Source organism: Melanotaenia boesemani, chromosome 21 (genome assembly GCF_017639745.1).
Source record: "Melanotaenia boesemani isolate fMelBoe1 chromosome 21, fMelBoe1.pri, whole genome shotgun sequence".
Classification (NCBI taxonomy): Eukaryota; Metazoa; Chordata; class Actinopteri; order Atheriniformes; family Melanotaeniidae; genus Melanotaenia; species Melanotaenia boesemani.
The window spans coordinates 21,827,368-21,840,205 of record NC_055702.1 but is presented as its reverse complement, the minus strand read 5'-3'; the positions used below and the strand labels follow the sequence as shown (position 1 = coordinate 21,840,205).

At 37.5% G+C, this 12,838-nt stretch overlaps 1 long non-coding RNA gene across 1 annotated transcript; it reads right to left on the bottom strand.

The window, feature by feature from the left end:
* Positions 1-5,118: 5,118 nt before the first annotated feature.
* On the bottom strand, positions 5,119-10,004 carry LOC121632666. The gene is made up of 3 exons (XR_006008947.1): positions 9,774-10,004; positions 7,560-7,742; positions 5,119-5,192 (listed from the first exon to the last, which is right to left on the bottom strand). It is a non-coding gene; the product is annotated as an uncharacterized LOC121632666 (long non-coding RNA).
* Between the last annotated feature and the right edge of the window lie 2,834 nt (positions 10,005-12,838).

Below are 12,838 nucleotides of genomic sequence, written 5' to 3'. Positions count from 1 at the left end.
GACATCCTGAACCCTCACTCTGGTGAGTAAAAAGCCAGTCTGTAGGAAAGCAATTCATTATATGGTAAAAAAGTAAAAAGGCCTTTGAAAGTGGGGTTCCAGTCCCCACCGCAGGAGGTTGGAGTCCTCTTGTGAGTAAAAGAAAATATACAAAACATTCTCATAAATGGTAACCAAACTGTGAAAATGGAACGGGTGGAGAAACTGTCAGAGCCTCAAGGTGTTCAACTTCAGCTAATTAATTGTTTTTTGTTTTGTTTGGTCTGTAGTGTAGAAATGTTGCCATTGCAGAAACCTGATTCCAGAAATGTTGTTTTTTTTAATAATAGGAAAATAAATATAAATTGCATTTTCAGATCAGTTTGATATTTTCACCACAAACTGAAAAATCTTTGCCAGGTGCAAAGTGTGGTAGTCTCTGATTGCAAAGGGAGGGTTAACATAACCCTTTTGAATAAGGACCACACTTCTCATTGATTGCTTTCCAACCATCCATTTTCTCTTCAGTTTATTCCAACGCCGCATTGTTGGGGGTTGGAGCCAATTACCAGGTCAGAGGCAGGGTCCACCCTGGACAGCTTACCAGTCCATCGCAGGACCAACACAAAGAGACCAAACAGCCATTAGCTCCTGGAGAGAATTTAGAGTTAACAGTTAATCTAACATGTATGTATTTGGTTAGTGGAAGGATGCCAGTGCCCAGACAGAGATAACCCACGCAGACTTCAGATGAAGGTAGAAGATGTCTGAAAATGAAGCATCATGTCCTTTGCTGCTCAGTCACATGATGGACTGTCTTTAAGCTGCCAATTCAACCCTGTTTCAGCTCTTTCTCCCTTCTTGAGACGGTAAGGTGAACCCAGAAAAGAGGTTCTGAAACAGATTTTCACTCCACAGTCTGGGAACCACACAATTCTTTCTCGAAAAAAAACAAACAAACAAAAAAAAATTAAAAACAAAGACAGTTTCGCCTTTAGCTTAACTTCGAAAGTTCGGAGCTGATTATCCATGGATGTATTATAGAACTGGATAACGGACTGAAAATGGCGGCCCATTCATTTCTATGGAAGTTGCTCACCCAGCGCATACGCCGAAAAAGTTCTCAGGCTTCCGGGTTACTTCCGCATATTGGGCCCATAGAGCATGCGCAGTAGTGTCACCTCCCATCATGCTTCACGTCACTGTGAACGAGCAATGCGCAGCCCAGTGACCTGATCCAGCGACGCGCGGTCACGACATTAATCTGCAGTATGAGAGCTGTACAAACTCAGATGATGATTTTCTACGGCACAGGATCGGACCTCGATGTAAAGTAATGATATAATATACGTGGAAAAAGTTGTGTAGTAATTGTTAAAATGATGGTTTGTTTTAATCTGATGAATTTCTATATGGGATTCGTAATAGCCCAATATAAGTCAGTCTATATTGTATATTTGTATAATCCCGTGTCAAATTTTCACGATGACTTACAATTCCTACCTTTATTCATGAATAATTTCAGGCACGTCTTTTGTAATAAATGTTAGAAGTCCTTGTTAATGCATTATTTCATTGTGCTACCCATGCATATTCTCTTTATTTTTCTGCTATTCCCTGGATGACACCAAGATTATCAATTGCGTCTCTTAAAATGTTCCTTTCTTGTGTTTTGCCGGATTCCACTTTGTTAAATGCTGCAGTTTTTTAATTGACAAAGAAAAAAAAACTTTGTTTAAACTGAGGACTATGTTAAGGAAAACTAGGCCACTTGGGTTATCACCATTCTATATTTATTATGTAGTTATGTATTTTATGTATCGTGATTTCCGTTAGGGATTGAAAATGGTTTTGTAGGCTATTTTACCTAACTTGGCGACATTGTGTCGCTGTCATGAAATGGCTCAACACTCCCAAAATATTTAACTGTATATGTATAACAAAATATCACTGACAGCGATGCGTCAAGACTGTTATTCATATTTTATTTGAACTAACGAAAATAGAATAGCAGCTCATAAGACAAAATATTTTAATTAAAAAAAATTCTATTGCCCTCTGGGTGAACAGTGTGATTAAACTACTTAACAAAAAGTGAACTAATGTGAACCAAAATATAAGAAATTAACAAATAAAAAAAAAAGCCACCCTCACTTTCCCCGATCTATTCATGGGCTGAATCTCTCTTTACTTAAAATAAACCAGTAAAACGCACTATCAGGTGGTTTAAACAGGTGGTCGTAACTACAACCTAGAGCTAATTAGGATTTAGGTCACAATACGTTTAAAAACAGGAACTATCATGCATGTAATATCAAACATTAAGAATACAAATGTATTAAGTTACTCGATATCAGAAAAAAGAAACTTAACTTTAACTTAACTTTTACGAACAGCTTTCCCATCATATTGAAGTCAACAGCCGTCCTCCTCGCTCCCGACACAGCATGACCGCGCTTCGGCAGTGCATGTGCACAGCCGTGACGTCACCGGAGAAATAGAGACTTTTCTGTGGCTTTTATGGCCTTTTGAAAAATAATTGACGCATTAAATGTCCATGAATTAAAAATATTGAATAGAAAGATTAGTAATTAGCTGTGTTTAAAGCTGAAGACGTCCTGTCAACAGTTTTACAGCCGTGTCTTTTACCATTGTGGCCTATGGGAAAAATGCTTTTTGGGCCCCATGGGATTTTTTGTTGCAGTACCACGAGTGGCCACTGGGAAAAATCGGCGCGCCGCCATTGTTCAGTCCGTTATCCAGTTCTATAATACATCCATGTGATTATCCCACACAAATCCCATGATCACTGCCGTAAATCGGCACTAGCTACTGTTCAGCGTAACATTTTACTTCGAAAGTGGCGGTACGGCCGTCACATGATCGCTCTACACCAATCGGAGGCCAGCTTCTTGTAAACAGAAAAGAAAGATTCATACAGAAGAAAATGACCCAAAAATCATCGAAATTGGACAGACAGGAGCTGAAACCGGATTGTATACATAAACATGTTCATGAAGAACGACGAGGCAAACAGACTGAATGGCAAAAGTGTCTTAAACTACATTTGATTACATACTGTACTTGTTAACTGGCCTGTACAGTATGTAATCATCACAGGGAACGTTTATTCGTGATGTTAGAATCCCAGCGGCGGGAAAATTCACTTTTCATGGTTTAAGGTAGGTTTCATCTTTCTTAAAAATGTCAACTTACACAAACATGACAGTATTCTTAAAATAAATAAATAATAATTAGGATTTTTAATACACTACACCAATTTTCTTGATAGCGGAGAACTAAAACAACACATTAATTCACATGTGTATTTTTTTTTATCTAAAGAATTAACACTGTACACTGACAGAAAGGTACCTGTCAGTTCATCTAAATAGTGATTTGTCGGTCACGAACGATTCGTTCAGTATGAACTAATCCTTTATATGACTCAGGAGTAATGGGTCCTCTCAGTGAGCGATTCGTTCATTTTCATGCAGTACCTCCTCTCGCCACATGGCAGTCTGTCAGTAGGTCAGGACAGGAAACAGAAATGATTGGTTCAGGACTCGCTCAGGTCCGTCCTCAGGTCCTTTTTCTTTTGTCACGTGACAGCCAGGCTGCTCAGGCATTTGTGACAGACAGCTCGGGCTGCACGGTCTCGTTCTCGTTCATCATTCAGGCTGTTTGGCGAGCAGTACGTTCGCTCTCGGATTGGTCTCTCTAGTTCTTCTCTCTGTCACGTGACAGGCAACGCGGTCTCTGAACGGGTCTTCCTTTGTTCGTTCACAGCTCAAGCTGCATCAAGCTCAGCAGTACGTTCGCTCTCGGCTCGGTCTGTTGTTCATTTGTCACTTGATAGCTACAGAGTCACTGTTGCGCTGTTAAACAATGGCAGGGAGGATGTAGGACACAAATCACTTTATTGTGGTGTGTATTTGCTTCCCTACATTTTCACATGGTTTGAATTGCTTGTGGCATTACCAGTAGTTTTGTTGCCTTCAGTATTTACAGCTTGAGAATCGCGGACTTTTTTACAACGCCACCTGCTGTAAAAATGAACGACATGACTCGTTCAAGATTCGTTCACTTTACTGTTCGAGAGTAAAAGACCTGGGTTAGTGAAAAGAGTCGAACTTACCATCACTACATCTAAAACGATATTTTAGGGCTGGGCACGTTAACTTAACTATTAACTATTTAATCGTGTGTTAACGTTTTTTTTTTTTTTTTGTTTGTTTTGTTTTATTGCTGGCCATGGCTTTGATCACAGAAACATGCAGTCCATGTCTTCCTTCCCTGCTGCAGCGGTGCAGCATGGATCAAAATCCATGCAGATGGGCAGAACATGATTTTTGGACGGAAAACTGCTCCCAAAAGACAAAGAAACTTTTTGTTATTATTATTACATTTTAATAAATGCGGTTTTAATTTAGGCAAGACTGCAAAGGTAAGACATGCTTTCTGACTTTTACAAACGTAAAGCATAAATTGGGCCTTCTTCTGCCTCTGGTTTGGTAAATCTTGGTCATAACGAGATGGAAGTTCCAGCTGTGGAATCTGTGAGATGTGAACTTACACTAGATGATTCGTTTGTTCATGTTCATGCCGTCAGGTGGACACAGTGATGTCGACATATTTTTCGGACTTTGTGCACCAGGTCTTTTAATTGTTGTCTTAACTGTGGTCGTTAGTCAACAGGCGTGTCCCATTTCAGGGTTTGCACTATTCGAAGTACGCAAACTACAAAGTGTCCTCCGTAGTCTACACACTTCGAAGTCCTTGAATATCAAATATTACCGAATTTTAATGTCACCATTTACGAAACATGCTAAAGTGTAGTTAAAAATAATGCATACTTTTTTTAAAATAAAACTTTATTTAAACTTAATACGACTCTATGGAGGTTGCTGATTCGTCACTGTCTTGTGCGTAATGAATTCTGAGAGAAAAGAGGCTGTGAAGGATGCATCACCAGCAGCCTTGGTTTGAGGCTAAACGAAGTGCGGATTTGAAGGGTGGATGTGGAGGGTCCTTCAAGTTCTGTGAATTGGGACAGTACTTAACGCACCGCGATGAACTATGTGGCCGACGAATCCGCACTTCAAAGTGTTCAGACCCTGAATTGGGACACACCTATTGATTACAAAATGGTTCAATCCTCCTTCTTCTCTGTCTGGGTGGATCCATCAACCACTTCAGGAATGCCATCACATCTAAAATTAAAAAAAAAAAAAAAGAAAAAAAATATGAATAAACAATTTATTACATGAATTTACTATTTTTCTCAAAGTTTACAATAAACAATAATAAAAACTAAAAAAACTAATCAATCAACAATTGTCACTTTGATTTCAATAAATTTATAGCAAAACATCTCAATAGTGTCAAAAATGTTTAGTGATACAGTTTATATTAACTTACTCAAACCATATCAACTTTTGGTTTTGTAAAATAATGTTAACTGTATTAAAAAAGGATACATAATTTCAGAATGATCACATTATTCTAGGCACAAACTGAATTAACTTTCACCTACTGTGGCACCATGTCCATTAATATCTAGTTACAGCTTAGCACAATGTTAATGCACCTAGAAATAAGGGATTTTTACACCATGACCTTCATGATAAATATATTTACAGAAATCATATGAAAAACCTTTGTTTCTGCACTAAACACAAGACGTAAACCAGACAATATAACTTTGCAATTGTCAGTACTTAAAGTAAGAATACAATTATCCTCCAGTCTAATGCAAAATATATTTTTAAGTCTTCGGTGCATTTTAGTCTAACAGGCTACTAACATCTGACATTGGCTGTCTTTGTGTGTATATTTCAGTTATTAATTTTTCATTTTTTTTAAATAAAATTATCTCTTACTTTAATTTTAAATGCATTTGGTTGAATTATTTGGTTCCCATTGAAGTTTTAAAATATTATTTGTTGGCTTTAAAAGATTTGTTCACCACCTGTAAATCAATCATCAGAAGGAAGAGTGTTCAAAAATCCACATTTTTAAAAGAAGGCAAAAACACCAGAGTTTGAGTAGAATTGACAATTCTTTGTTAAGCCAGTAATAAGAAAACAATACATATCTTCTCGAGAAGGAGGCCTGTTAGCTTAGCTTCTGATCACTAATACACAAAGTGTCGGGACCCTTCGGTTCAGCCAAAAGACCCGCCTAACTAAATTATCCTCCTCATTTATAGTGATACAAAGCATTGTGGCTATGTGCGTGCATGTGGTGGGCATTCATGTGAATGTGTATTTTGCAAGGTGGTCCTTCCTTCTTCGGGGAATTTGATTCCTCCAGGTCCTTCGTCTGAGGTGCGTCAGAGCTGAAAGGAAAAAGACACTATGCTCTGCTTCACTATCTTTTTCTGCCTTTCTACTGACTCCCTTGTATTTTTCTCACAATATTCACACAAAGGCTATTCTTTTTAATGATTTCTGAGTTACTGGGAAATTCCGTTCTGCTAGGAGTGAATAGATAAGCAAAGAGATAGAAAAATATTTACGATTTACTCCCTACTGGCCATCCAGAACATTGTCAAGGCCGCTAGTTCTTAGCTCTTTTCTCAGTATTGAACTCAATAACCCTATATGAGTTTGTCCTGTTTGTGAATGCATTATCTGTGAGCTGTGAAGGAATAATAATAATTAAGCTGTTTTCACCTCAGCACCACTATATAATATAGTTCTGTTAATTAAAAGCAGAGCCTAATGCATGTTACTAAAATCTAAGGATAAAATGTAAATGAATAAATGAATAAGAATGCTTAAATGAGTGTAAATGAATAATAAATGAGTAAATGAATCAAAATGCTTATAAAATATTTGCAACACCATTTATGCTTTCCCACAGACAGTCCTGGCCTTTCACATTGTAAAATAACTAACTAAATGACTAACAGGGTGACTACCTGATTGACTTAACTCACTGACTAACTGGCTGGCTGGCAGATGCGGGCAGGCAGTCAGACAGATGGAAAGACATGAAACATGTCATTTCACACATTTGGAAACCTCAAAAGGATCATTTTCACAGGTCGAAGGGTCATGTTTCCTCATCACCATAGCTGTACTAGCCAATCAAAAAATTACTTTTAATTACTTTAAAAAAAAAAAAAATAGTGAAATTATGACTAAATTACCACAATGTCATGATATTAATGGGTTTTTATACAAGGCCCATCATTCACAACAAAACAGAAAGTTACTATAAGTGAGATCGACATAGACAAATCACTCAAGTAACTAAAAGGATGCTGTAACATAACAGGACACCAAATGTCTTCCTAAAAAAAAAACCTTCACGTTTAAGAGTATCCAAACATGACATTTCACTGCTTTTATTATGTAGATTTAAAATAACACTTTAGATGTATTTTATTTGATTTCAGATGTAACTGATAATCATTCAGGACATTAAATAAAAAGCAAGTTAATAAAGCTACTCACCACTTTAGCTTAACAACCATTGATCTGAATAACTTCACAACTACATTAGGAATATCTAAAAAACATGGGAATGTCACAAGTGTGACTGATGAATGCATAGCAACCATACAAATGTACCTCAGCTTGGATTCCATATCTCTTTTTTCATTTAGGCTTATTTGTTTATAAAGTATTCTTCCCCTGGATGCTCCACATCTACGCTGTCTGTGCTCAAGTCAGTCTGAGATTGTGCCTTGGAGTTCAGAGTGACCCAGATGCAGGGTTGTAGCCCGATGTGGATGTCAGTTCTTCATCTTAATGCTGCTTCACCTTCAAAGTGGCAAAAGGATTTACATTAGTACAATTAGTAACAATCCAAGATTCTGGAGATATTAGTGGCTCTCTGGACCTTCGACAATGCCTCTAAATACGTGGCTAAAATAATTTTTTTAAATCTCTTTTTTGCCATAAGGATGGAAACCAGGGGCTTTTTTTTTCTTTTACTTACATACATAATTTTCACAAATATCTACATCCCTTAGAAAAAAGTGTTTATCCTCTTTTTATTAAGGTTTTATGTTTTTCTTTATTGTAAAACCTTAAAAATGGAAATAAAAATGTGGTTCTTCAAAAATAACAAATACCCTATGGTGGCTCTTCATTGAAATATATATTAAGTTTCCTTTTTGAAAAGCCTCGTAACATTTGCGTCTCTAAAGAAGTTTTATTTAGCTGGCTGAGGGAAAAATGGCTCTTTGGATTGGAAAGGCTGCAGACCCCTGCACTAAACACATAAACAGATTTAGCAGCAGTTTTCTCTTTAAACAGCAACAGTTAAAATATTTCTTCATATATATTTATAAAATCACATATTTATGAGAAAGAAGGCTGAAATGTTCAGGATATACTAACTAAAAAGGTAAAAAGTCAGCAGGATGAATTTAAAGCTGTGAAGCTGCTTCTAAACACAGAAGGAACAATATGTGATGAATATCGGCATCAGGTGAACAGACAGAAAGCAGGATTAGAATCTCACAGCTTCTAGATGGTGAGGAGAGAAATATTCACAATATTCTGTAACCTTTCATTCTTAGCTTGTCTGTTTAGCTTCACCTGCAGCCTCCGCTACCGGGAGTTAAGGGGTTAACATGTTGTTTCCGGGTGTAGCGTTAGGTCTGTAGATGTAACTATAAACATGTGTGGTATCCACAGAAAGTCCAGAATCTCAGCTACCAGCTCAGCAAAACTGTTTCTATCTCCAGCAAACACAGTTACGACAACAAATAATTTAAAAAGCAGCTACACAAAGTCCGAAAAATATGTGAACACAATTTATGGCTCCACCCCACGGCATGAACACGAACAAACGACTCCTCTACTGAAAGCTCACATCTCACAGATTCCACAGCTGGAAGTTTCATCTCGCTATGAACAAGATTCACCAAACCCGAGGCAGAAGAAGACCCGATTTATGCTGCACGTTTGTAAAAAAATATTAATAAAACATCTTACCTTTGCTGACTTGCATAAATTAAAACCGCGTTTATTAAAAAAAAAGTTTACCGTTCAAAAATCACGATGTTCAGTCCATCTGTATGCATTTTTACAAAGAGAAACGTCAGTTCTTTTTTTATTCTTTCTTAAGTTCCAGACAGAAAACGTGTCTCCATTTTAATAAACCCGTTCTCCCTGATTACAACAGATGCACTGCTGCAGCAGGGACGCCGTGCGATTAACGCATTAACTTATATATACAAGTGCTTTATTTAAATATAACTTTAACACATTCAAAATACAAGTGGTTCCAGTTTTAAGAATATAAAATCATTTGATTCTAAATAAAATTAAATAAAATGGATAAGACCACAGAAAAAAAATTTAAAAACTCAGCTAAAACAGTTTTGAGTCTTATTCTAGAAACATCAACAGTCTTTGCAAATCTTACGTTCTCTGGCAGGCTCCACAGTCGAGCAACTCTAATACTGCACTGTATGGAAATTATTATGAAATCTTTATCAGACACGGTAAACAAGATAACTTAAATAACCCTCAAGCGGGTAACAAGCTTTTCAGAGTATTTCAGTAATTCAGCTGAGTACTGTTTGGGTCACATTCATTTATCGGTGGAGATTGGAGACTCCACTTCCGCACACAGGCTGCCATTCAGGTGTTGGGGCATCTATAGCTAGACATGTAGTTTACCATAACAAAGTATGGATTTGGAATTAATTAATAATGGAGACAATGTGTAGGTTTTTCCTTTCCTTACAGATTTACTTACGGCTTACTTTGACTGGAACTGTAACAAAATAAGAACACATTAATCGAACTACACAAAGTAATCACACTTACCGGAATGAAAATGTCAGGAGCACACTTTCAAAGCATTTGGGACATTAGCATAGTGCACGTCTAACAGCAAATATCCAAGCCATTCTTCTCCTCTGTCTAACGTCGAACACTAGCCTCCCTTGATGTTGTATCCATACAATAAAAGAGTAAAAAGACAGGCCGTTTGCTATTTTCCCCACACTGATCCTGTGCACAGACTTTGCATTCGACGACACAGTAAGTTCTATCCATGTTTACCCTGCTATCTTCCCATCAGCCACCGCGGAGCCAACGTCATGACGTCACTTTCGCGTCCCTCAAACAAAATGTCTTGCAAATGTAATTTCTCCAAACAGCAATGGCAACTTTTAACATATAAAGAGCTAAAGCTCTGCTTCGTCGTATTAGGTACACGCCACCCTTCGCATAGCTTCTTCACATCCCCACTTCCTGTCAAACACAACTGCACTAAAGGAGCCATGGTATACAGCGTGGTTATGTAATCCTGTCTCCAACCACAGTCCTGCCACATGCTGACGTAAATAAACACCACAACACACAACTCTTAATTTGGGGAAACTACTTGAATTAAATAGTTTACCTTTCTCATACTTATTATCTGACAAGTGTTGATTTTACCTTGCAATTCAACACTTTCTTGTTTAAAATATATCTTTTTACATATACTTTACATTTTTGACAAATTATAATGGCTTTCAGCAGAAACCCACACCTTCTTTAATTTGCTCAACATCTAAAACGCTATCTACATATTTTACTCCCTTCCGTGGCTATCTATAGAAACATTTAACACATAACCTCAATACAAAAATAAAAGAAAATCACCACCACAAATTACCAAACTATTATATTTATTTTTAATTACATAACAATGTAATGGTAAATTACTGGAACTGTAAATTACATAACAATGTAAGTGAGCATTACAACCATTTTTTAAATTATTCTCCTCCTCCGTTTGACTGGACCCATCCAGCCTCTGGAACGCCATCACATGTAAAAAACAAACAGAAACATAAAAAAAAGGAATCATGAATAGTCATAAATTATTACATGAAATTAATCCACCTTTTCTAATTTTTTGCTTAACCCTTTCATGCATGAATTATATTTTCAGTCAAAAAATTTTTACTATGTGTTTTTATTAAACTTATGGCATATAAAAAAACAATGCACTTTGAATTTTTTTTTATGTCTTTTTTGTAAGCTTTTAGTGACATGTCCACTAAAGTGGACTACATGCGTTTGGTCGATTTTGCTGAAAATGAATTGTATTGAAACAGAGAATAGAAACTCCCCCAAAAAATCAAGTACAATAAAATATAATGTACTTTAAAAGCTGTAAAACACATAGATTCACATTTTAAATCTGTAGATTCACATTTTAAACATTTCAAAAACGTACAGTAATAACGTGAAAACTGATGTAAACATTTGATTTGTGTGATCTTCAACTGTAAAACATTTAGATTCCCATTTTAAAACTGTAAATTCACATTTTAAACATTTAAGTAACATACAGTTATAAACATTACAAAATTGCTTCTATTGTCAGTGAAACCCACATTAAAGTTCTGTATAAGAAAGCTTACATTTTCACTGAAACTCAAAATACTATGCAAATGCCTCCATTGCCACTGAAACCCAAAATGCCTGTATTCCCTAGGTTATTCAAACCACAAGTACAGTGCTTTATAAATGTGACCATAATGTCATTGAAACCAAAAATATAGTGCTTCACAAAATAAACCATACTGCACTGAAACCCAAAATATGTAACACCCAAATCGCTTCTTCCTTCACTAACCAAACCACCAAACTATGTGATAGTTCACCGTCATTACTTCACCGTCATTTGAAAAGAAGGCACATAGCTACATTGTACTGGATGCACAGGTATGCCACTCTTAGTACCCGTACTTTCTAGTTATGTTCACCAAATCTGTCTTAGGTGAAAATATCCCATGCACCCAGGGCACACAGCCACATTACACTGAATGCAGATGTACATTGTTTTTCTTGTGCATGCAGGATCTTGGCATCTTTGGGCATTTTTCGTGTTGGTTAGCTGTGGCCAGTGGTTTCCAGGGTGTCCAAACCTAACCTCAGGTGGCACCTTGGAGACAACTTTGCGCTTCACAGGAAGTGGAGGTGGGGAGTTCTCACTTGGTCTTCCCCTTTTCCGGATCTGGATGGAGCCTGCATTTATCAATGCACGGGCCACTGATGCTTTGAATGACAGAAGACCATTCTGCTCCAAGCCGGACATTCTGAGGAGGTGCCAGGCATTCACAACAGTGACATCCAGGAAGTGAAAGAAGATTCGGATGTACCACCGTTTGTTCTTCCGTCTGTGGGGATACATGGCCACCATCTGATCCATCTGGTCTACCCCTCCCATAAACTCGTTGTACACCTTCACTGAGAATGGCCTTTTGATGTTGAGCACCTTTTTCTCTTTCTTGCTCCATCTCTGGGCCATATCTGTTGGAGACAAGCCAACGCAGGAAGATGCCACATGGATCAGTGAATTGTCAAGCCAACGTGTGACAGTAACGTTTTCCTCATTGGTGACAACAGAGCAAGCTCCTCTTCCTTCTTGTTTGAGTTGCTTTTCACTCTTGAGTTTCTCTTGTGCTCCCTGTAGCCTGTTGGTTCTGCATGTGCCAGTGGAATCTTTTCGGGGCTTTAGCACTCAGTGGTGGTTCTTGTGGTGTTTTCGTTTTTGCTTTAGCACTCAATGGTGGTTCTGGGGGTTCATCAAGTGTTGAATCCGCTTCCTCCTCAGCATCCAGTGCTCCATCATCTTCCTCGGGCTCCGATTCACTGTCATCAACTGTATTATTTGTCTTTGATTGTTTTCCTGGTGGTAGCCAATCTTCATCGCTCACGCAATCATCATCATCGCTGGACACAGATGGTAGTTCCTCTACGATTCTGTACACCCTCCTGTCCTTCTCTGCACGTGTGCCCTTTTAAAAACATAAAACGATTGTTTTTTTTACCCGAAAACATTACTCTAAATAAACTATTTTCAAGAAATAAGGAGTTAAACCAATTGCATG